Source organism: Equus caballus, chromosome 20, assembly GCF_041296265.1.
Source record: "Equus caballus isolate H_3958 breed thoroughbred chromosome 20, TB-T2T, whole genome shotgun sequence".
NCBI classification, from domain to species: Eukaryota; Metazoa; Chordata; class Mammalia; order Perissodactyla; family Equidae; genus Equus; species Equus caballus.
The window spans coordinates 16538850-16564823 of record NC_091703.1 but is presented as its reverse complement, the minus strand read 5'-3'; the positions used below and the strand labels follow the sequence as shown (position 1 = coordinate 16564823).

The 25974-nt window shown below is 39.8% G+C and overlaps 2 long non-coding RNA genes across 2 annotated transcripts in view; both read right to left on the bottom strand.

Moving 5' to 3' along the window:
* LOC138919592 (uncharacterized) overlaps positions 1–25974 on the bottom strand; it is a 170375-nt gene that overhangs the window by 123309 nt on the left and 21092 nt on the right. The gene's annotated exons all lie outside the window — the stretch shown is intronic.
* Positions 113–25974, bottom strand: LOC111769270 (uncharacterized). The gene is made up of 2 exons (XR_002802152.2): positions 25838–25974; positions 113–595 (listed from the first exon to the last, which is right to left on the bottom strand). It is a non-coding gene; the product is annotated as an uncharacterized lncRNA (long non-coding RNA).

The window sequence follows — 25974 nt, the reverse complement described above, 5'->3', positions numbered from 1 at the left end:
ACATGTATTTTAAGTGTAAACCTACGCGCAGACGTAGCCGAGAAGAGCCCTGTTATTTAGACGTTCGTTGACAGGCCTGTATATTAGATGTTCTTTTGCCATTTTACACAAATTGATGTTGTGACAGGCGCCATTTTATTTAGTTGGCAGGACTTACTCTACTGTTTTTCTCTTCAGCCCTCTCTGAATTTCCTCTACAAAGTACAAATACTACGCTGGTGTAATAGGTAGGTTTGTTGGCCAGTAGTGATCACCAAAAGACCAAATTAACAAGTTCTAGAAAAGACCCCAGCAGTTCTTATACAAGCTATTTCGTGGTATTTTGTTATGTAAGATGGCTTAGATTTAGTTTAATTAATTCTTTTTCTCTTTTCTGGTGAATTACTGATTCCTCAGCCTTGAAATGAAGATTCAAATAAATACTTGGCAAAGCAGATTTGATGATCGTGTCTGCTTTGCTCAGAGGGAAACATCCATCCTCTGCAGTAGCTCTGTGGGCTTCGCCGCAGAGTTATTCAGTAGCCTCTCCAGAGACTCACAATGCTCATGTTCTCCTCGGCTGTAGTACCCTGAAGAGAAGTCTATTTCCTTCTTCCTGTTAATATAAGGAGAAGAGAGTTTCATGGAAGACTACAGTTATTTGGACAATTCTGGGCCTCCTCACTTGATTTAAGACAAAAAGGATAGGTACATTTCATCAGTAATATCTCCAGAGACTAAAATTTTCAGAGTTTCCTTTCTAAGGGAGAGTTTAAAGAATCTAGCGCCCCCTCCTCCCCACTTTTTTAAGCTTTTCCTGTGCAAGAGGCTGCTGCTGTTTGTATTCCGCCACTTAGGTAATTTCCACTTGAAGCTGGACCCTCAATTCCTAAGCTAGAATGCACCACCTTTGCCCTCATAATCTTTTTTTTTTTTTCAAGGAAAGAGTTGTCCTGAACTAACATCTGTTGCCAATCTTCCTTTTTTTTGTCCTCCCCAAAGCTCCAGTGCATGATTGTATATCCTAGTTGTAAGTCCTTCTAGTTCTTCTATGTGGGATGCCTCCACAGCATGGCAACTGACAGATGGGGAGTGTCGTTCTGCAATCAGGAAATGAACCCAGGCCGCGGAAGTGGTGAGAGCCCTGAACTTTAACCACTAGGCCATCCGCGCCGGCTCTGCTCTCATAATTTTAAGGATGTTGGAATATGTTACGCCTATGCAACTTGATGGACTTGAAATCTCTCAGAACTTGTGCTTTCCATACTTTTTCCCCATTAGAAGACCTCAGCCTTTGCTCAAATTCCTTTGACACAGTTGTGTGAAGCCTGTCTGCATTCTGTCCTTCTCCTCTGATTAAGTCACTCAGAACTGGGAGTTGCTCTGTAATCGAGAACATAGATAACTCCCTCTCCTTGGGAAACCATTGCACACTTTCCCTACAAGTCTCTCTCAATCTTCCCAGGAACTGCTAATAAAAGAATTAGAGGAACTTGATGATGTTCGCTTTCCCTGTGTCTGGAAAGACAGGAAAGCCACCAGAGAAAGAGCTCATCTTCCCAGGATGCAGTGCGTAGACAGCGGTGTGCTGTCCAGACCCGCTTCCATGAAGGAGGTCAGGGATTCCTCAGCTGTGGAGGGCCCCCATGACGAAGGTCGCTCCCCTTCCCACATGCCTTGACTGACTGATGTGGGAGTCTAAAGGCCAGGCTGGCTCAGTCCAGCTTGGCACAGTTCTGAAGGGCCATTCTAGCTCCAGCACTCCCAGTAGGCTGAAGCTGCTGTGAGGCCTGCATCACAGCTTCTCCCTCGGCCCACACCTGCTTCCTTCCTCAGATATTGATCCCAAGGGCAGCTCCTAATACACATCCTGTGCACTGTGCTCCAGGGAACCCAGTCTGTGACGTACAGTGACGTTATTCGGACAAAGCAAAGGACATCATCATGGAATTGTCTCATTCGTTGTCATCAGATGCTGGTCTGTTATCACTTACAACGGTTCTAACTAGACTCTGATAAGGAGACAACTCTTGGACGAAATTGGACTAAGAACAGCTAATCACGAAGGAGGGAAATCTGTAGTTTTTACTTCATTAACAATAGTGTCCAGGCATCAAATTGCCAAGCATTTCATTTCTATTTACTTTTATTTAACTCTCACAAAAATTCTATAAGGAGTTATTATCCCCATTTTGTTATCAGGAAATGGACTTAGAGATGTGAAATAACTTGACTAGGCCAAAATGCATCTAAAACTCCAGTTTGCTGACTCCAAACCCCTGAAGCCAGCATTCTCATCCTTGCCTGGAATGTGGCTCCTTCAGCCCCTCCTACTCCTTTGCTGCCCAGCTAAAATGCCACCATAGTCAACATATGGTTAACTCAAATAATGCCTTACACGTGTAAATTTTGAAAACTGGGCCTTGCCTAAGAAAGATATTGCTCTTAATTAAAGCTACATTCTACTGTAGTAGTGTAAAGTGTGTTTAATGGTTTAAGACAGTCTGTAATTAAGGTACTTAATGAACCTCTCTGTGTAACATGGAGGTCTAACCCAGTAGAATCCTTTAAAACCCATTGAATGGAGCAGAGGAAGCTCTAACAGCTTTGTATTCTTTCTCTATGCTACTTCTGTTTTCTAGTCTTAACCAACAAACTATGCATAAGGATAGATCAGCATTCTTGTCCCGGGAACTATTTTGTGAAAATACATCTCAGTTTTTTTACTCCAGCTGGTAGATCTCCTTAACCCCGCGTCATTTTATGTCCTGCCTCAGCTCTGGCTCCCCTTTATACATTTATTGTTGCTTTGTTGAATTTCCTTCATTATTTAAGTATTTTTCTTTTTTTTTTTTTTAAGTGAGGAAGGTTGGCCCTGAGCTAACATCTGTGCCAGTCTTCCTCTAGTTTGTCTATGGGATACTGCCACAACGTCGCTTGATGAGCAGTGCCTAGGTCCATGCCAGGATCTGAACCCACAAACCCTGGGCCACCAAAAAGTGCAAACTTAACCACTACGCCATCGGGCAGCCCCCATTCCCTCTTTTGACGTGCTATATATGTTCCTCTCAACTGTTTTAAATCCTTTTTAGAAAGTCAATTCCACGTTCTTCATAATTTAACTTCATCTTTTTCATGGTCTCCTCTCTGGTAAGAATGGTACCAGAGAAATAACTTCTTAATCTTCTAGAAGCCATACAGATATCTGAGTCAACATGCTATAGGAACAGTATATATGCCTCTACTACACATTTGATAATATTAAGGAGAAAGTGTTACACAGCAGAACAAGTATAGGATTTAGAGTCAAACAGATATTAGTTCAAATCCCGGCCCTACCAATAATGTGGCTTTGGGCACATTAACTTTTGTGCCCACTAACCTCTCTGAACCTACAATCATGCTTAACTTAAAATGTTGAGTAGACTAGAAATAGTGCATGTGAAGCACCAGAAGGTGTTCAATAAACAGGCCTATCGTTATTCTCACTGGATTGTAAGCCCCTTGAGGGCAGAGATGGAGCTAACTCAATTCTGGCCTCTTGAATAGTGCCTGGCAGTACTCAGCGCACTTTGAAGTAATGATGCATGACTGAACAGGTGGGATCATATCGCGGTGGAGTGGGAAGCATGATGGATTCTGAGTTACGCCATTAGCCAGCTTCGGAAGTTTTGCTGGATCTCTGTTTCTTCAGGGGTAAAACGAGGAGGTCTAGGTGGATCATCTCTATGATCCCTTCTAGCTTTAAGGTTCAGTGATTTTGTAGAGCTGACAAAGGTTTAGTCCCAGAGAGGGGAAGGACGGATCACAGATACCTCTGTTCCCTCTCCACACACCACCATCCCCACCCACCGCCTCCTTCTTCTCAGAACGGCAGCTGTGTACTGAACTTGATTTTCTCTCGTGCTGTCCCTCACCCAGCTCTGTAGGAGAGGGAAGGAAGACTGCCAGCAGTCAACAACAGAGCTTCCTCCTCTGTCACAGCACCTTTCAATCAGACTACCTGCTTCCTTAGGTCATCTTAGAGACACAAAGGGACAGAAGCCCTAACACCAACCAGAACTTTACTTATGTATTATTCTGGCTGAATTTAATAGCCCAAAAAAACCTGGAGAATACTGAAAGCTTGGGAAGCATCAAAAAGGAGGAGTGCTCCTCTCATTTGAGTAAACATAATTAACTTTGAAGATGAGATTTTGTCCATTCTAGAATCACAAATATTTTCAGAATTGTTTTGTCCTGGCTACATTCCTATCCTGGTAAATCTAGTAACTTCTGGTTGGCTAATATGGATATAAAAGACTTAAGAGTTAGGCAGACTTTGAGTATACAGGTATTCACTCTACGCTTCCTTCCAACTTCTCTGTATCTTGAGATTTTTGAGTCCTAGGTCTATCTCTGGCAATCTGTGTGACTTCAGATAGGTTAATTACTTTCTCTACCTTTGATTTTTCTCACCCGTTAAAGAGGAGGATAAGGGTAATAATACCTATGTCCTAGAGTATTGTGAGGAAAATGTAAAGTGTCCAGCATATAAACATGTAGGGAAAGATATAAGAAACTACTCCTAATCATAGTAGGTTAGACCACAGCGAAATGGTCGAACGATAGAAACATCCTCTCTCTGGCAGTGTCATAAGGTATCCTGACCTTCCACTGCCCCACTGCACCTCCAAGAGCTCTGAGCCATCCGAAAAGGTGAAAATGCACTAACACATCACAGCATGGCACTGAGATTGCCTCCTGGCAGAGTCTGAGTCTTCTAATTCATTACTCAGCTTTCTGGATTTGTTTTTCTTTTGTCGCTTAGTTGCTCCAAATTTTGCTCTGCCAGTTTATTTCCAGTGAATCACTCCCAGCTGAGGTCACCTGGCAGACCGCCCACGGGTGTAAGGAGGTAACTGATCAACAGTGGGCATTGAGGCTGGTCTACAACTACGCCAAGCTTGAAGTGCCTTCTTATTTTTAGATTCCTAAAAGGGCCTCTATGGAATACTTTCTTACAATGCAGCAAATTCCTTGTTGTCATTAATTGGCTCATTAATGTGTTCCCCAAAGACGTAGTGACAAATATCAGGGACATTGAACCCCATTGTTTAAACTGGCTTAGCAGACTTGGCCTATTTTGCCAACTTATCCATCAGATAAGTCCTTCTTTCCTAGTCTTCTAATTAAGACCGCAGCTTGACAAGTCATCGTCAGCCCCACGCTCTGCTTTTTATCTTGTGTGACTTACATTTCATGTGCCTATATTGCTTAACACTAACTATGCCAGGTATTGAACTAAAAAATTGACATGTTCATCCTTGCAACAGCCCTAGAAGTTAGTTTCTACTATTGTCCCCACTTAAGCAATGAGGAATCTGTGCTTAGCCCAAGTAGACGCAACTTGTTAAGAGGCACAGTTGGGGTTTGCATCTAGGCCCCTCTAACACACAGTCCAAGGCTGGAAACGTTTTAGGGCTTCTAACTTTTTTTGGGACTTCCTCTTTGGTAGTCTCATGGAACTTATGGATGCCTTCTCAGAATAATGTTTTTAAATTTTAAAAAAAAGAGATTAAAAAGGAAACCAGTCATCTTGAAATCCAGTTATCAAAATGTTTTAAAAATAAATTTCCTATACAGTAATTTTATTAACATTAAGTAGCAAGATCTAGTGGCAGGTCCAATAACTACTTAAATTTTGAAATGATTGTGGGTGTTAACAATATTTTGAGATAACTGCAACAACCATAATGCGATATAAAAATATCTGTGACACTTATTGATGATGGGCACGCCACAAACTACTAGGGGTTGTTTCCTCCACTCGTACCTGAAAAGAATGCTAAATTTTTCCTTAAAGGTTAGTGAAAATAAGGATGTAATTTTTTTCTCACCCTAGTCTATGGGCCCCCTGAAATCTCTCCATAGACCCTGTAGGAGTCTGTGGATTCCAAGTTAGGAGCTCTTAGAAATAGTTGACTCTTAAAAATAATTTAACATCTTTGTCTCTGCATTATCTTCCATTTGTTTGATACACATTTATTGAGTGCCTAGCATATGCTAGATATTGTGCTGAGTACTGAGTATACAAGGTTTGAATAAGACTACGTGCCTACCCTCATTGCCTACTAAGAGAATCAAATGTATGAGCTGATAATATACATTACAATATAGTACCAAGATATAAACAAATTATTGTGGATGTCCTTGTTTGTGATTTGTAAGTATAAACTATAATCTGTACACTCCCTCTGGCTAAGTACTCTGAAATAGACTTCTACAGTTTTATCACTTTTCCCTCTTCTTTCATTTCTCATAAATGCTTTCCACCATGCATCCATGCTCGATTGGAAAGTTTTCCAATTAGTTGCTTTATGAGTCAGAGTCTGATTATCTAAAACACAGAGGATATTTAGGGGCTGGCCCCATGGCCGAGTGGTTAAGTTTGTGCGCTCCGCTGCATGTGGCCCAGCGTTTCGTTGGTTCGAATCCTGGGCGCGGACATGGCACTGCTCATCAAACCACACTGAGGCAGCGTCCCACATGCCACAACCAGAAGGACCCACAATGAAGAATATACAACTATGTACCGGGGGGCTTTGGGGAGAAAAAGGAAAAAAAAAATAAAATCTTTAAAAATAAAATACAGAGGATATTTAATGCAGGGAATTGGTCACACAAATGATGGACTGAGAAGACAATAGGGAATAGTGAGGCAACTGAGCGATTAGAGCTGGAAACCCTTAAGCCTGGGTTGGCTGGAGGAACAAAGGGAGGAGGTCGTGTTTCCAGAGCCCAGAGGCTGAGATAGCCCACGGGAAGTTGGAACTGTAGGGGGATAGCATTCAGCAAGAGTTGGAGCCACAGAAAATACACAGCCATGGCAGAGAGAGAAGAAATAAATTGGCTTTTTCCTTCTTCCTATCCTCCAATCTCCCACCAGTACCTCCAACTGGACAAACTCAGCTGGAAGACGGCTGACATGCGAGCTTGAGAAGTGCAGGCTATGACAGTCAGCCTCTTACCATGTAGATGAAAGCTGGGGAAAAGCAAGAGATGGATCCAAGGGCAATCGTGCCCAGGACCAGCAAGCTTCCTTCCTTCTTGACACGCAGTAGTTCTTCCCGTCCCTTCCCCGAGATCTATGACTTTTGTTGAACTCGGATCTACATTTGTTTGTTTCCAGAACCATCAGCAAACATCAGATTTTCTCTTCTTCTTTCAGTCCGTAAGAGGATTTCTCAAACCTCTCAGTGCCTGTGAATCTTCATTTTGCTCCAGAACCTTAGATATTACTACCTTTTTTGAATGTCTGAAATAATCCACTATGGGGCAAGGTTCCCTTCTGTTCTCTACCCCAAAGCACGCATTCTCAACAGGGGAGATAGCACGCCCAAGAGGGCAAAAATTGGTTCTTGCGGGAGGACAGAGGGATGGGTGAAAAAACTTAGATTTTACACTGGTTTGGGATCCTCCAAAGGTCAGCCCTACCTGACAACATCTTATTCGTTAGTATTTAATTTCTCTTGTCCAGGAGAAGTTTGATTTAATTTTAAATGTTAAATGATTTAATTTTACCCCTCAGGGGGCAATTATGACCCAAAAAAAGGTAGAGAAACATTGCCCCAAAGGATGAAGAGTACTTTTTTAACTTTCATTTCTTTGACACATTCTTCTACCAATAGAACTTTTTTTCACTTCAGTTCCAAAGCTTTCTTCATGGATTATTCTTGTCATCCTGCTTAGAAGTTCTTCTTTACAACTAGAAACAAGAAAAATCAACTTTGGCGGATTTAACCAAAAAAATTTTTTTATTAATAGGTTATTAGGATCTTAAGAATTTTCCCACCTTACAACAAAATAAATTAAAAGAAACTAAAAAGAATGATTTGACAAAGAAAAAAACAGAGATTTATGAAGATAACAAACAAAAACCAGATAAACCCAAAAGCTAGTTCTTTGAAAGGAATGACAAAAACAGTAAACACTTCTAAAAGCATAGATAAAAGAGAAATTAAATGTAATTTAAGTTAATTCAACTCTATTGCAAACATTTTAAAATCTAGAAGAAAAGAATGATTTTCTAGCAAAATCAAAATTAGAAGGCTCAATTAAAAGAAGAGAGCTTGAATAAACCAGTTACCATAACAGATATTGGAAGGTAATTAGAATCTACCACTGGACAAAATATCAGAACCAGATGGCTTCATAGCTGAGCTTTATCTAACCTCTTAAGCACAAGTTACTCCAATGTCATTTGAAATATTCCAGTCATTGGAAAAAGATGAAACCCTCTCCAATTTATTTTATGAATACTGCATAACTTTTATACCAAATTCAGAAAATCATTCCAAACAATAAAGTTTTGGATCAATCTCGTATGTGTATAGAAATATATAAATTCTAAATAAAACCTTAACAAATAAAATCCAGCAACATGTCAAAGGAGTAATATAAAAAAGCAGAACAAATTAAAAAAAATAAAACAGTACTTTTGTGAAAGTGTGCATGAATATCAGGAAGTCTATTAACATAATGAGCAGATTAAAAGGGAAAAAGCAGATGCTTAAAGGTCGTGATGAAACATCACTTAACCTTTATTAAAAATGCAAGATAAAAATAGAAATAAATAAATATAATAAAGACTAATTAACAAAAAATAAAACTGAATACTATCCTAAGTGATAAAACACTATAACCATTTCTATTAAAATCAGAAACTAGACTGCTTTGTCACCATTGCTATTTTTATTTAACACAGTCTTGGAAATTTTAGCAATTAAAATAAGATCAGAAAATGAAATAACTGGGGCCGGCCCGGTGGCACAGCAATTAAGTGCGCATGTTCCACTTCCGTGGCCCAGGGTTTGCCGGTTCAGATCCCGGGTGCAGACATGATGGCACTTCTTGTCAAGCCATGCTGTGGTAGGTGTCCCACATATAACATAGAGGAAGATGGGCACAGATGTTAGCTCAGGGCCAGTCTTCCTCAGCAAAAAGAGGAGGATTGGTGGCAGATGTTAGCTCAGGGCTAATCTTCCTCAAAAAAAAAAAGAAGAAAAGAAAATGAAATAACTGATATAAACATTGGAAAAGAAGAGGTAGAAGTAGAAAACCCAACAGACCCTGTTACAAAAAAATTTTCAGATTTAATGAGAACTAGGTAAAGTGGCTAGATAAAAGATAAGTGTACCCAAAAAAGACTTTATCCTAGAAATAAGCCTAAAAATGGCTATGAAAGAAATTATTCCATTCACAATAGCAAAAGCTACTCAGTGGGGATTCAACATTCAGGATATTCTGAGGAAACCACGTTAGACCACAAAGGCTGGTCTAGATTCAAAAACTAGTGAGAATTACCACTCAGATTTGGCTTAAATTATTTTAACTTGGTTTTATTATTAAACTAGCAAACAGCAGTGCAAGAGAGCAAATTAAGAAAGTTTGCCAAGAGTTTGATAGTCTCAGTAGTCCTTACGGAGTAAGATTCTGATCTGCCATTTATACCGTTTTACTCTTGGAGAGGCATGGAGGAATGCATTAGTATTTAAGGGTCCATCACATCACTGTGTAAGAAAATGCTCATGTTCCAAAATTACACACTCCTGCATTCTATTTTTCATTAGACAATTGAGTGTTCTTAAGAGTTCAGTGCAGCATGCCTGGCCATGGCCTATATGAAGCATCTAAATCTTCCCATCGAAATTCTCCAGGCCCACTCTTCCCCAATCAGTGCTCTGACTTTTTCTTAAGAGAACTGCTAAGGATGTGAATTCAACTCTTTTTATCTCGGAAAATTTCAAGATCAAACTGTACATTTGATATTTGGCTTTCTGCACACTTCAGTGGCAAGCAGTAAGAAATTCTTTTAACAAAGCCATGGAAACCTCTGGTTTTCAGCATGTGCTTTGAACTGAGAATTTGGGAATTTGAGCATCTTTATTTTATTTAAGCTATCAATTGGCAGTAGAAGCCATCTCATCCCATAGTCTTTGAATTCCCCGTGAACTTCTTATTATTTAGTAGCATTGATCTCTTAGTTCCCCAGAGCTTTGCCTTCAATAGCAAGTCAGTCTAGGTGCACACAGGTGATGATTTGATTAACTGCTTCACCAGATCATGACAAGAGCCCTTAACAACACCAGCTGGATTTTCATTGCCTTCAACCTCAACCAAGCCAGAAAACACTTCCATATTTCCACATACATCCCATATTTCTCTAAGGCTCTAAGGCTTGTAACTACTCCATTCCAATTTCTGAATCATTCACAATTCTTAGTTTCAAAGACTGGAAATCAACTCTGTATGGTTGAAGCAGAAAATGAATTCATTAAAGAATATTGGGTGGCTCACAGAATCTCTAGGAAGGCTAAAGAGTCAAGTTCGCAGTGAGATAGCCAGGAAAATTATTCCTGAGAAGGGACACGATGACTTGTGTAGGCAATAGGTTAATTGGACCCTAGGCTCCAGTAGCCCTTCTTGCATTGCTACCCCAGAACCTTGGTCAATCTGCCACCTCTGACCCTGAAAGACACTGGAGGGTTTCCTATGATTCTGCCGACTTCATGACTTCATCTCACAAGTGGATGCTATGAGTCATCCTTGACTCTAACAATGGAAATTGAGAAAGAAGTATCTGGAATTTCAGTTTCTATAGTGGAAGGTTTGTTCTATCTTTCACTGACACAGGGTGGGAAATCCAAACATGGGAATGACTTTCAGATACTGAACAACCAAAAAGAAGGACAAATGTTCACCTTACCTTTTAATAAACCAGAAGAGGGAAGATTATTCAAACCTCTTTCCCTTCTTCTCCAGTAGGGAGACAAGATCATATCCAGCAAGAAGACAAATATGGCACATACTCTGCAAATCACTGAAAAGCATTTATAATTGTACCTATTTCCTGGGTCTCATGTTGAGTTAGAATGTTCTGAAGTTCCCTCATTAGCATCAGTAGCCAGTGCACCCCCTCTCTTCACCAGGGATTTGTCATAACACAAGACCTTACTTGGTCGCTTTCCTCCCACTGGGTTCCATCCAATGCTGACCTATTAACTATTAGTGTTTCACACTGATTTTTACCACAACTTTGTCTTTCTCTATACTCAGGAGCATTTTCATTTAGTCAACACTTATTAAATATCCACATATGCTAGGCAACGTGCTGGACTTTGAGGACACAAACATTCACATTCTGCAAGGAAATAAGAGATACAACAAATAAGGGCAATTGATGAGTAGCAAAATGTAAGTGCTCAGATCCTTGACAGAAACATCCAACATTTGAAGTCATCTGTGTCTGAAAACAAACAACAAAAACCCAACAACTCCAATGAACTTCCCTAGCACTTGAAATAAGCCCAAGCTCCCAACCATGCTGGGCCTATAAGGCCCTACAAGATTGGGCCCAGCGTTTCACACTGACCTCATCTCCCACTACGTTTCTGTGTTCCCTGTGATCCAGCCCCCTCAGCCTTCTTTCTGTGCCTCGAACAGGCCAAGTTCATTCCCACTTAAGTGTCTGCACTTGATGTTTCCTTTTCTCTTTGGTCTTCTCCATGGCTGGCTTCTCACAGAGGGCATCCCTGACCACTCTGTGTAAAAGCCACTCTTCCCAGTCCCTCTATCTGATCACTCATATTTCCATTATGTTGTATATTTACCACCCTCCTCCCCAGCAAGAGTGCGTGCTACCAGAGAGCAGGGACCTTGCCAGTCAGGTTCATTGCTATCCCCCCAGTGCACTGCACAGTGCCTGCACATAGTAAGCTGTCTAGAGAGAGACATGAATTAAAGTATAAATGAAGGAATGGCAAAGTCCAAACTGATAGCGGGGGGCAACTGTGCGCATGTCAGGGGATCAGGATACTTAATGATGCAAATCTCCAAGGTATGCTAGGACATCCTGGATTTTCATATTTTCTGCAGATCTTTCTCCTCTTTTATAAGTTTTGCCAAAAGGTAGAAAGGAAAAATGGAAGTATGTTTGGTCCAGCCCAGAAGGATCACGTGCATTAAAAGCTGGGGAGAACTGGGTTTGGCCATCATTTAAAAAGACAATCTTTTCCAACAGAAGCAAAGCACTTGCCTGCTAAGTAAATCTCACCAAAGGGCAGTTAAATTGGGAAGGCCCCATTCTGGCCTTTTCTATGGAGTCAGAGATGGCAGGATCTGCCCTCTTATCTGGTCGTGTGAAAACAACAATGTGCTGCGTCTCATTAAATTTCTGGACTAGCAGCAAATAGCAGCACAGCCTCCAAATCAGCTGCTTCTCTTGTCAGTGTAGCAATAGTCTTGGCAATTTTCTCGTGATCTCAATACTCTAAAGCTATTTATACACTGGCATAGGAAAACATATTATTTGCAGAAATGCCTCCGGATCCTATGTCATTTGTACAGGGACAGAAGATGTTTTCAAAGAACCATATTTCTGTAGTATTTTTTGCGACAAAGACTGTACAGCAATGATCTGCCAGGTTGTGTGGGTGTGAAAACAGCCTCCATTAACTAATCTTGAGTTCTACTTTGGCTGTTTAAATATCTATTCAAGCTTTTCAGTCTGCCCATATTTAGATTTTGGATTTTACTCAGGATCAATTTGCAAGCTTTAAGAACACAATAGAGCGCCTAGGAGTTCCTTTCTCCACCCTCTCCTCCTCTCTCTTGGGTTTTATTGGAATCTCGCCAATATCAGTGCGCTTTGGAACTCTTACTTTAGATAATCTAGAAATATGCAATTTTAGGGGTAATGCAAGTCTCTATTTCACTTCCATACGCTCCTGTGTTAGTTTGGGTCCTTCTAGACGCAGATGCCAAGACAGGTTTAGACATGCTAGAAATTTATCAAGAGAAATGCCAATAAGGGAAAAAGGGGAGGGAACTGAAGGAGGTGAGGTGAGCTGCAAAGGATGAGAGAGAAGTAATAGGGGGCGGCTGGAGAGGCCGGTTCAGAGTGCAGCACAGCCCTAAGAGTGTCTTAGCCGGGTTGAAGCAAAGTCTGAGCCAGTCGCCTATCACAGGAGTCCCCTGGCTTGCAGGAACAGGCCTGCATAAGTGGCCCTGTCACATTCAGTCATTGGCCAGGAGCAGACCATGGGGAGCGTGGACTCATGCAAGTGCCATAGGGGATTCCTACCTGTCACTATGCCCCCAGCTGCAGGAGATCTGAGCGGTGCATCTTCATGGCCACCACAGCTCCCGCCCAGCTTTCTTAAAAAGAGTAAAAGATTGTAGCTTTTAAATTATTTTCTTTAAAGATCTGGGGTCCTAAAGTGGGCCGTCAGTCCACACAGGGGGGAACCAAGAGGTCAAGAAGCACTACAAAGACCCCTACACTTTCTTCACCCACAGAGGCTTCTTACTGTTATATAAGTTGGGGTTCTACCTAAGACTTCCTTTAGGAGGACAATGATTCCACTGCTCTGTAAACAGTTTCAAAACAGTTAAAGGAATATCACTGGTAGGGAGGTTCTTCTTAGAATTCAAACTCTTAATTTGTGGGTCATTGGAGGAAAAAGAGATATTTTCTACATGATACTTATTTCCCCATACCATGTTCTTCTACACATTTGCAGCTTTCTGTATGCCGTTCCATATGCCTACTATGCCTTTCTTCCTCTTTTCTGCCTAGAAAATTTCTCATCCTTCATGACCCATATCGACCGCCATCTCCTCTCTGAAGCTTTCCACGACTTCCTTAGGCACAGAAGGCGGTTCCTGCCACTGTGTTCCCATGGTGCTTTGTATCTTGATTACATTGTATCATTTTATAACAATTTGTTTATATGTGTATCTTTTTCTAAAGAGGGAAACATTGGCATTATTCCATAAATGAACTAGTAAATTCTCTTGTTTTACAACATAATACTAATACCTCTAGCTGGTTAAGAGAAAGCCATCCACTCTCTAAGTAATTTTGAATTTCCAGTACATGCTTTTAGAAGGAATAAAACCCTGACCAGAGCAAAAACAAACCAAAAAAACCTTGGTATTCAAAACATGGCTCTAAACTATCAGTATCAGATCATTTGCATTACAACTTTGTGAGAATCATAAAAAGTGAACACAAAAAGAAAAATTTACCTGTGACTCATTTATCCATTCTTTCCACAAATTCTTACTGAGAACCTCCTATGTGCCAGGCCATGTGCCAGGTGCTACCAGAGCTAAAGACTATGATGAAAATAGAACAGAGCGAAGTGATAGGGAGGCTCCTCTAGGTTGGGTGATCAGCAAAGGAGCTTTCCGTAATTTGGGAGGACCTAAAGGATATGTGAAGCCCTAGGGGGATAGCCTCCCCTGCAGAGACAACAACTAGTGCAAAGGGCCTAAGATGGAAACGCACCAAAGCCAGGGCGACAAGACTTTGGAGAGCAAGGCAAGGAGCAATGGGAGAAGTGGTCAGAGAGGCAAGTGGGAGTCAGTTACACTGGGTTTTGTGGAACAGCGTAAGGATTTTGGATTTTCTTCTATGTGGAGGAGTAAGTCATCGGAGGATTGTAAGCAGGCAAATGATGATCTGATTTATATTTTTAAATGATCACTGTGGATGCTGTGTATATAATGGATTGGAGCAGGTTAAGAGTAGAAATAAGCTTAGCAAGGAGTCATTGGAGAAGTCCAGACAAGAGCTAGTAGCGATATGGATTAGAGTGGGAAGTGGAGTGCAGTGTTAAAGTACACAAATCAATACTACATACGGATGCAAGCACATGTGTGCAAGTGCACACGCAAACATACACCTCATAATTAAAGCACAAGAATTCTTGTGACCTCGGACCTCCCAATTATTCTTTTGTGAGAAACAACTAAACACAGCTTGTAAACCCACTTCTACCCCTACTCTCTGCTCTCAGTTATCACAGGAGATGATTAAACTGAGCAGAGAGGGCAGGAATTTCCATCTCTGTCTGGAAGGACACAGGTAATAGGAACACAAAGTCTGATCTATAAGGCTGCTTTTCTTTTTTAAAGATTGGCATCTGAGCTAACATCTGTTGCCAATTTTTTCTTCTTCTTCTTCTTCTTCTTCTTCTTCTTCTTCTTCTTCTTCTTCTTCTTCTTCTTCTTCTTCTTCCCAAAGCCCCCCAGTACATAGTTGTATATTCTAGCTGTAAGTCCTTCTGGTTGTGCTGTGAGAAATGCCACCTCAGCTTGGCTTGATGAGCGGTGCCATGTCCGCGCCCAGGATCTGAACCAGCAAAACCCCAGGCCGCTGATGGGAGCACGTGAACTTAACCACCCGGCCACGGGGCTGGACCTCAGGCTGCTTTTCTTTTCTATGTCCAGGTCTGCATCCATGAATTAAAGGTGAATCTTAGTTGCATCCTCTGATCAAATGTACTAGTCAAAATATTCTGACTGAATTAGTCAGGGGGAGGAGGTTCGAGTGTTTAATTAGTTGACCATCTGTTCTATTAAATCATCTCTTACCTTGACAAGGCACAGGTTCTTAACTGAGCTCCTCCTCTCTAGTGTAAGCCTCCCAAATCCATTCACCATATTGTTGCCAGAGTGGCAGAGCTAACAGACAACTCTAATTGTGTTGCTGCCCTGTTGTGAAACCTTCAAGAGCTTTCCATCATCTGAAGGATAAAGTTTCAGCTCCTTTCATACCTACAAGGCCCCGTGTGTCTATTGCCATCGTAACTCTGGCACCGCCCTCACTGCACCCTTTCCTTGACCAAACGGAAGAAGGGAAACCTGCTGTTCACATCCTGTTCCCTTTGTCTAGACAGCCAACCCTTCCTTACATATGTATCCATCAAGCCTCAGCTCAGGTCTCACCATCTCAACAAAGCCTCCGAGCATAGCTTCCAGGTTTTACTAAATGCCCTTTTGTGCCCTGAAAGCAATGGTTTTTTTTCCTTTTGAGGAAGATTAGCCCTGAGCTAAAATCTGCTGCCAATCCTCCTCTTTTTGCTGAGGAAGACTGGCCCTAAGCTAACATCCGTGCCCATCTTTCTCTACTTTTTAATATGTGGGACACCTACCACAGCATGGCTTGCCAAGCGGTGCCATGTCCACACCAGGGATCTGAACCAGCAAATCCTGGCCACCAAAGCAGAACGTGCAAACCTAACCACTGTGCCACTGGGCCAGCCCCAGCAATGGTTCTTAAAGTGTGGCCCATGGAACCCTGGAGGGGAGGGGTTTCCCTAAACTGTTACGAGGGGTCCATGAGGTCAAAACTATTTTCATAATGGTAACTAGAATGTTATTTACCTTTTCCACTGTGTTGACATTGGTGATAATAGTGCAAAAGCAATGGTGAGTAAACTCCTTCCATCTTAACCCAAATCAAAGCAGTGGCACCAATTACACTAGTAGTCACTGTATTCTTCACCACCGCACACTTGCAAAAGAAAAAGACCAGTTGCACCTAACAATATCCTTGATGAAGCAGTAAAAATTACTAATTTTAGTAAATCTCAACCTTGAATACACAACTTTTTAGTATTCTTCATGATGAAATAAGAAGTACAAGTAAGGCACTTAGCTGCATGCCAAATGACAATGGTTCTCACAAGAAAAAGCACCTGTATTTGAGTTGCGAGCTGAACTGGCCAGTTTTTGTTTTTGTTTTTTAATAGAACACCATTTTTTCTTTGAAAGAATGACTACAAACTAGGATTATTCAGATGTGATTATTTGAACCAAGTAAGCCTGTCACTTCAAGGAAAACAACTGAAAGTATTTGTTGCCAAAGATAAAATTTAAGTTTTCCGGCAAAAATTAGTATTTTTGGAAAGCGTGTATTTGCCACTGTGGCTTGACAGCTTCCCAGTACTTAAAGACTTTTCTGATGAGATTGGTGGAGATCCTAATAAATATGGCTTTTTAATATACTGTACAATAAAATATTCAAATATTTGGAAGATTCACATGACTCAGCGAACCAATGTTTTCCAAATGACCAACGCCTGATGTTACAAAGTCATGTATAGGTTAAGTCCATTCACACTACAAGATAACCAGCATATTTTAATGTAACAAAGTATAAAATGTTTACTGCTATCACCCCACATGGATCTATAGAATCAGTGCAATCCCAATCAAAATCCCAACAGGCTTTATTTTTGTAAAACTTGACGAGCTAATTCTAAAATGTATACAGAGATGAAAAGAAACTGGAGTAGCCAAAGCAATTTGAAAAAGAAATTGAAGAACCTTCTACCTGATTTCAAGACTTACTGTTAAGCTTCAGTAATCAAGATAGTGTGATATCTGTATAAAGATAAACATATAGATCAATGGAACAGAAGACAAGTTCTAGAAATAATTCTGCACATATGTGGCCAATATATTTTTAACAAAGATGCTAAGGCAATCCAATGGGGTAAAGATAATCTTTTCAGAAAGTGATTCTGGAACAATTGGATAGTCATTTAAAAAAGGAACCTCAGTCTTTATTTCATAATATATACAAAAATTAACTCAAACTGTATCTTTGTCTTATATCTAAGAATCAAAATCATAAAACATAGGAATACATAGGAGAATTTAGCAACCCTGGGTTTGGCAAAGATTTCTTAAATAAGGCATAGAAAAAGCACAGACTATAAAAAGAAAAAACAATAAATTCATCAAGATTTAAAACTTTTACTCTTTAAAATGCCAAGAAAATGAAAAGGCAAGCCATAGATTGGGAGGAAATATTTGCAAAACGTATATTTTACAAAAGACTGATATCTAGAATACATAAATAGCTCTTACAACAATAAGAAGACAAGTTACCTAATAAAAAGTGGGCAAATGATTTGCACAGACACATCACCAAAAAAGATCTATGAAAGGTAAATAATACATGAAAAAATGTTCAACATAATTAGTCATTATGGAAATGAAAATTAAAACTACAGTGAGATATCATTACACATGCAGTAGAATGGCTAAAATTAAAAAGACTAACAATATCAAGTATTGGAGAGGATGGAAAGCATTGGAACTCTCATAAATTGTTGGTGGGAATGCTAAATGGAAGAGCCACTGTGGAAAACAGGTTGACAGTTTTATGGAAAGCTAAAGATATACTGTATGACCCAGCCATCCCACCTATAGGTATTTCCCCGAGAGAAATGAAAACATATGTCCACACAAAGACTTGAAAGTGAATATTCCACGTCCATCGGCAGGGGAAAGGATAAACAAACTGTGTCATATTCAAACAATGAAATACTACTGAACAATAAAAAGGAACAAACTACTGATATATGCTAAAACATGGATATATGTCAACATAATTATGCTGAGTGAAAGAAGCTGGTCAAAAAAGACAACATACTTTATAATTCCATTGAGACAATTCTAGATCTGCAGTGTAAAATGTTGTAGCCACTAACCACATATGGCTACTGAGACTTGAAATGTGACCAGTTCAAAGTGAGAGATGCTATAAGTATGAAACACATATCAGATTTTAAAGACTTAGTATGAAAAAAGAGAATGTAAAATATCTGTCCTAGTCCATTTTGGCTGCTATCACAAAAATACCATAGACTGAGTGGCTTATAAACAATAGAAATTTATTTCTCACAGTTCTGGAAACTGAGATACCCAGGATCAAGCTGCCAGCAGATTCGGTGTCTGGTGAACGCCTGCTTCCTGGTTCACAGACAGTCATCTTCTCACTGGTCCTCCCACGATGGAAGGGCCAAGGAAGCTCTCTGGGGTCTGTTTTACAAAGGCACTAATCCCTTTCATGAGGGCTCCACCTTCATGACCTAATTACCTCCCAAAGGCCCCACCTCCAAATACCATCACACTGGGGATTAGGTTTCGACATACGGATTTTGGAGGGGATACAAACATTCAGTCTGTGGCAACATCTTATTAGTAATTTTATATTGATTACATGCCAAAATGATAATATTTTGATATACTGTGTTAAATGAAATATGCTACTAGAAAAATTATAATTATATATGTGACTCACATTTGTAGCTCATGTTGTATTTCTTTTGGGCAGTGCTCTTATAGAACAACGTAAAGTCATCTATAGTGACAGAAAACACATCAGTGATTGCCTGGGAGTGGTTGGGGGAACATAGGAAGGAGGAATGGAGTATAAGGGGGCACAGGGACACTTTCGAGGGTAATAAAAATGTTTATTATCTTGACTTTAGTGATGTACACATGAATGTATCTATACGTCAAAACTCACTAAATTGTACATTTCAAATATGTGTGACTTACTGTATGTCAGTTATATCTCAACAAATCTCTGAAAAAATTTTGTTTATTGATATGGTTTCAAATTGAACATCACAACTAACTTTTGAGAAACTATCACTTGTCAAGTTTTTGTGTAACAGTAAAAAAGAATATCCACAATTATTTGAAAAGACTATTAAAATACTATTCCCATTTCAAACTATATATCTATGTGAAGTTATTTTCTTTTCATATACATCACAAAAACAACATATCCCAACAGGTTGAACATGAGGCATATATGAGAATCCAGTTGTCTTCTAGCAAGCCAGATATTAAAAAGATTTGCAAAATTTTAAAATATTGCCACTCTTCTGACTAAATATCTTATGTTCTGGAAAATATAGTTATTTTTCACTAAAAATATCTTATGTTAACACATAACAGGTTTATGATTGGTTACTTTTTATTGAATTAATAAATATTTTAAAATTTTTCTGTTTAACTCTATTTTAAAGATGGAGGCAATGAGATTGTGTTTATGCACATAAACATTGTTTTTTTAACATGTCATTGGAATCCTATAGAATGTCTGGATGCATCACATGCTTTATAGGAATGGGAATTTCTACAAGAACCTTTTATGAAAGCAAGGAGAAAAAAATATACATATTTATTTTTTAAATCAGCTTCTATCTAGCTGATTAAATCTGCATTTTTTAAATTAGTTTCTATACAGCCCAGTCAATTGAGCTTTAGGAAAAGTTTCCTGTGCTAGAAATGAAGAAGTATTTTTTTTCTCTCTTATCTACAGAAAGTAATCAGCAACCAGCCCTGTGCATTTCATGAGGATTAACATTAACCCCAACCTTATTGTCTTAGGAAGCTGTATGTCAGGATCCAGAAAGAAGACAGAAATCACACCAGTTATTTTAACAGAGAAAATGTAACATAAAGGATTGCGAACCAGATACTGGAGAACCAAAAAGGCAGAAAAGGAACCGTCAGGTATCACAGAGATGGCATCCATCGGATTCCTTGGACTGAGGAACTAAAACAAAAAGGTCAGAGTTGTTTAAACTCTGAAGCTCGGAGAGTAAGTCCCCCAGACTGGAATTCAGACCTCTGAGGAGAGGAAGCTGTTCAGACAAAACAGGGACCTCAGAAACCGGGGAGAGGGTCCCCAGGGAGCTGAGACCCAGCCCTGTGAGGAAGGGAGGGGGGATCCCTGCTGACTCAGGCCATGTTTCTGAAAGTGCATGAAAAGACTGGTTCTCTAAGGTGTAGAAAATCAGTAAATTGGAATCATCTGGAATTAATTGCTGCTTCTGGAAGGAGCAGCTGCAAGGGTGAAGTAGTGTTGCTAAGGTGACACTGACAAAAACAGGAAGCGAACAGGAAAGAGAGCATCTCCTCTTCCTCCTCCAGCCTTGCAGTCTCCCTCTAGTGCCCGATTGGCAGAGTCTAAAGGAGCCAGTAAAGGAGGAAGTGGCATGCAGATTCACCGCATCACAAAACAGGATATAGAAGCGTGGATTGGAAGCTAACAGACAAAAGCTTAATGAATAACACAGTGGTAGCACTTAAATTTCAACTGAGTTACAGTAACGTATATATTTCATGACTGTGTCCCTCTCTCCTCTCATGCTTATCTCCATAACCATGACCCTTGTTTTACGTTTATCTCCCAAATTCTTTAGAACGCCTCTCATGGAGCATATTTGTCAAATAAATTATTAATTAAATGAAAACAGCACAGAGTTGCATGCTGTTCAGAGTCAAACTTTAAAGCTTAGGAAGGTGAAATCTTGTCTGAGGAGTTAGCAGAAGCGTGAGTTATTAATTCAGAAGGAATTTTAAGATGTTCACTCTTTGGGTCCAAATTTAATGGTAGCTAAAAATGATGACTGTGTGGGTCATGATGTAAGATATGGATTAACTCTGAAATGATCTTTCACCTGTACTTGGGAAGAGATGCCATGAACTCTACTATTCCAGATGCTCTCTATGTAAAGGAAGAAGGCATAAGAAACTCATAGTGTCTATACTTAGTTAATTTGACTCATTCCTAAACAAAAAGCTCCAAAGGATTAAGAATACAAGATAGGGCCTTTTCCTCTTTTTATGCTCCATAAGAACATTAGACTGCATGTCAAATATGAATGCATCAATACCAAAACTTAATAAAGTGCTCATTTACTTAACGCGAGGGGAGTCATACCCAGCAACAAGCCTCCTACAAGTCAGACAGAGCCCTGACTGTCAAGTGTTCTTCTCCTGGGCGAGGCAGAGTGCAGGGGTCCCCAGACCTCACACCTTCATTTTAGGCTATGGATTCCTGCTTTACCCTATTCCCAAGTCAAAATTCTGAACAGAGAGAGAGTGGAAGGGAGGGAGAGAGAGAGATCAATGCCCAAATTCAGAAATTTAAAGCTCTTAAGCAGTATAAATTCATCAACTGACGTTCTGTAAACATATTCCTTTCTCAGTAAAATTATTGTAAAATAACAGTGCTCCAGTCAATGGCTATCACCAGAAAATGTCACGAAGTTTGAAACACTTGGCTTCTCTGTAATCAGCCAACTTCATTATGCTTCCTGCTTAATAATTATAGATCTTATTAACAGAGATGGATTTAATAACATAAAACTAATAGGCATTACAAATTGCATGCTCTCTGAAGAGACTGGAGATTTGTGTCATTTCATGTACCAATATGAAAACATGACTGTTGAACCCATGCACTAGAGTTCTCTAAATATAGTGAAATGATGCAATTTAATAGCAATGTAAGCTACACAAATCCTTTCTGAGAAAACGCCATTTTATCCCTGCCTCGAGGAGCTGGAAGTGGTATATCAGAGTGTGCCATTAGATTTCTTTCTCCCGGCACACGAGTCAGTTCGTGTATAACCAATATACAGATATGCCACCACCTTGGAATTTTTTAAAATAATCTTTTTGGTTTTCACTATGGTGGTAATAGTGCTCATTGTAGAAAATTTGGAAAATGGAGAAAAGTATAAAGAAGAAAATAAAAATCACTTACAATCCCACAATCTAAAATTACCACTTGTTAGTATTTTGGCTTATTTTATTCCAATATTTGTATAAATATATATTTGGCATAGTTGAGATAATTTGTACCACTCATAAACTGCTTTTTTCCATTTAATAAAACCTTGTGAACATTTTTCTCTTTTCCTAAAAATCCTGGTAAATGTACTTTTAATGGGTTTATCCTCCATGATACAGGAGCACAACAAGTTACTTCATCGTTCCCTATTGATGAATGTTTAGATAGCTTACTTCTTCACCCTTCTCATAAATACTTGATAACTATGCATGCACATTTATTCTATGAAGTGGGCCCCAGAGTTCGGAAGAAGGGAGGGGGGTTCCCTATTGACTGAGGCCGTGTCTCTGAGAACTTTTAAGGAGATAGTCCTGATGGAATTATAAGGTCAAAGAATACAAACATGTTTAGAGCTCTTAATACATACTAACAAATTGCTTTCCAGAAGACTGTCCCAGTCTACACTTCACCAGCAAAGTACGAGAATGCCCACTTCACTATATTTTTGGCAGCACTGAGTATTAATTTTTAAAGTGAAATGATTTCTCAATGAATTACTAGTCAATTTGAACATTTTACTCCCAAGGCATTTTAACTCTTAATGCAAGATGCATAAAAATAAATTTCTGTAGAATATTTCCTGCTGAATTGGTATGGTGAATCCCCCTTTCAGCCAACTCAGAATACTTATAAGAAAAATGCTTCAATTATCATTCTAAATTTGAAGTTTCTGTTTCTCTGATTTAAAAAAGACACTATTTAATGTTAAATCATGGCTTAATACAAAATCTTAAGGACAGTTGGTCCTTTTAAAATCAAAAAGACAGGGGCCGGCTCCATGGCCCAGTGGTTAAGTTCGAGCGCTCCGCTGCGGGGGCCCAGGGTTCGGATCCTAGGCGCGGAGATGGCATCGCTTGTCAGGCCACATTGAGGCGGCGTCCCACATGCCACAACTAGAAGGACCTGCAACTGAGATATACAACTGTGTACGGGGGGGTTGGGGAGATAAAGCAGGAAAAAAAAAGATTGGCAACAGTTGTTAGCCCAGGTGCCAATCCTTAAAAAAATAAATAAATAAATAAAGTCAAAAGGACTTCAATATATTAAGAAACATAGAAGTATATACTTGGAAATGCAAAAAAAATCACGATTCAGAATTTTGCCAGAAGGGTATTTATCCACTGGAAGGGATAATTTTAATATCAGGGGAAAGGCTTCTGAGAATATACAATTAAGGAAAATAATTTGCTTTTTGCATGTCCATGGCCAATGGTTGCCTGTTCCAATCAGACTTTTGCTCATTGATTTCTCCTACCTGTGTCCTGCGCTTTGAAGCTGCCACTTAACATTAGCAGGGAATTCACTTTTCTTTTTAACTCTTCTAGTTACAAACATCATCTCATTCACTCACAAATCTACTTCTGAAAGGGCTGAGGCTCCTTTTTAAGAAGTAGTTTAACATTCAAGATTATGTAAAGTTTCAAGCGACTCCTTCAGAATTTAAACACACACTAATGAAAGAGAGAGTTTAGATAAGAAGGCCACAGTCAACAGAAGCTAAGACAATTTTTGACCAAATTTACCCACTGGGATGCAGAAGTCCTGGCACAACCCTCTGCTTCAGTCCTCCTGGACCTGAGCAGTCATAAAATCTCCTAAAGACATACTATGTGTCTATTCTACGCTATTCTTTACATACATCATTTCTAAACCACACTACAATGCTGCCAATTAGGTATTATTATTCCCATTCTACAGATGAAGAAACTAAAGCTCAGAGAGCTTAAAGCTGGGATTAGAACCTAGGTCTATCTCATTCTAGAATCTAGGCATGCTTTTATTTTCTATTTTTGATAAAATATAACATGCATAAAAAGACTGCATAGAAATATGTTACATAAAAAAATAAAAAAAACACCATTGCACTCACTACCATTTCACTTATACCTTAGCAGCCCCCTCTACCTCTCCCTGTGGCATCTCCCTCACTTGCCAGGGAGCCACTCTCCTGAATTTTGTTACTAATTTGTTTTCTTTTCTTTATAATTTTACTTCATATGTCTGTATCCCTAAACCCTATGTTTTTAAGTTTTGCCAGTTTTATATTTTATCTGTATGGAAATCATGAGTAATGTCTGCCTTTCTCAGAGAAATTCCTTGGTCGTGGATTAGTCACAGACCTCTTACTGTATCTGTAGTTCTAGAGTTTTAAAACCAGAACAAGTAGAAGGCCTAGATTCATAGTTTGAAGGTAGGATTGCCAGATTTAGCAAATAAAAGTATAAGTAACATTTCAGCATTTATATCCCTCGCAGTATTTGGGACATATTTATACTTAAAAAGTATTTGTTCTTTATTTGAAATTCAAATTTAACTTGGGCATCTGCATTTTACCTGCCAACTCCGTTTAAAGGGGATTTATTACATCAGTGTTGACACCCGAACACCAAGTGCTGACAACCCTGGAGGGTAAGCAGCATTGTTCTACTGCCCCTCTACCCCCCATCTTGATGGTGGAAATTACACGGATTCTGAACTCAGAAGACGAGGGTCTTAACTTCCTTTCCATTGGTTCTTTTTTTTTTTTCCTTCTTCTTCTTCTCCCCAAAGCCCCCCACTACATAGTTGTATATTCTAGTTGAGTGCCTCTGGCTGTGCTGTGTGGGACACCACCTCACCATAGCTTGATGAGCGGTATCATATCAGCACCCAGGATCAGAACAGGTGAAACCCTGGGCCACTGAAGCAGAGCACACAAACTTAACCCCTCGGCCACGGGGCCGGCCCCTCCATCCACACTGGTTATGTGATCTTGGACAAGTCCCTTGAACTTCCTGAGCTTTGGTTTGCTCGTCTTCAAAACAGGTATCATGAGAGACTTCCTCGAGAGAGCTAAGTCCCCATCTATTATTAGAGAAATTCAATTGCTCACATCTCGACTTGATAAACCAAGAAACAATAGCATTAAGCACATTACTTAGATGTGTTGCAGGGGATCCCAGGAAATCCTGAAAACACTAACAGTTAGGAATTCCACACGGCTGCCTCTGAGTTGCAGACCCAGGGCTGGAGTGTTGGAAGGGGCAGAGCAGAGAATTGCTGCTTCTCATGATAAGCTCTCTAGTGGCATTTCATGTTTTTAACATCAACTTTACTTTAGGAAATTTTTAATTGTCAAAACAGAAGTTGAATGAAAAAACTGAAATTCAGTTTTAAAATGAGTATAATCATATTGCCTGCCTCATAGAGCTGAGGATAAAATGAGAACATGAGTCTAAGAATTCTAAGAAAATCTGAAAGTTGATACCATGCCTGTCTTTTTAGATAAAGGAGAGGAATGGTATCACCCTGCTGGCCCTGGAGAAATTGACTGATAGCAGGAGAATTTCCCCTGGCATTTTTTGATAGGTCGTTCAACCTTGACGGGCTAGTGTCTGTTTAGTCTTTCTAGTTCAGTGCTCAGAAAAGTACAACGCTCCTGAAGGACTTTATAAATATTTCCTATGCCAATGATGAATTCAAGTTACAGAATTTAATCCCAAAGATGAAAACTCGCCCGGGACATCTGAGGCAGGGCAGTGTCTTAAAGAAGATAAGCTGCCCCTCCCAACTTTGTCTCTGAAATAAGGTTGACTTTCGTACCAGCTCAAGGGATGAACCAACTGCCAGGAGCCGTGGAGCTGGCGACAGGACCCATCAGGTGTTAGGCATCTTAAGCTGGCAGCAGCGCCTTCTGGGGACGCAAAGGGAGATGCAGTGAGGTGACCGGTCCTGTATCC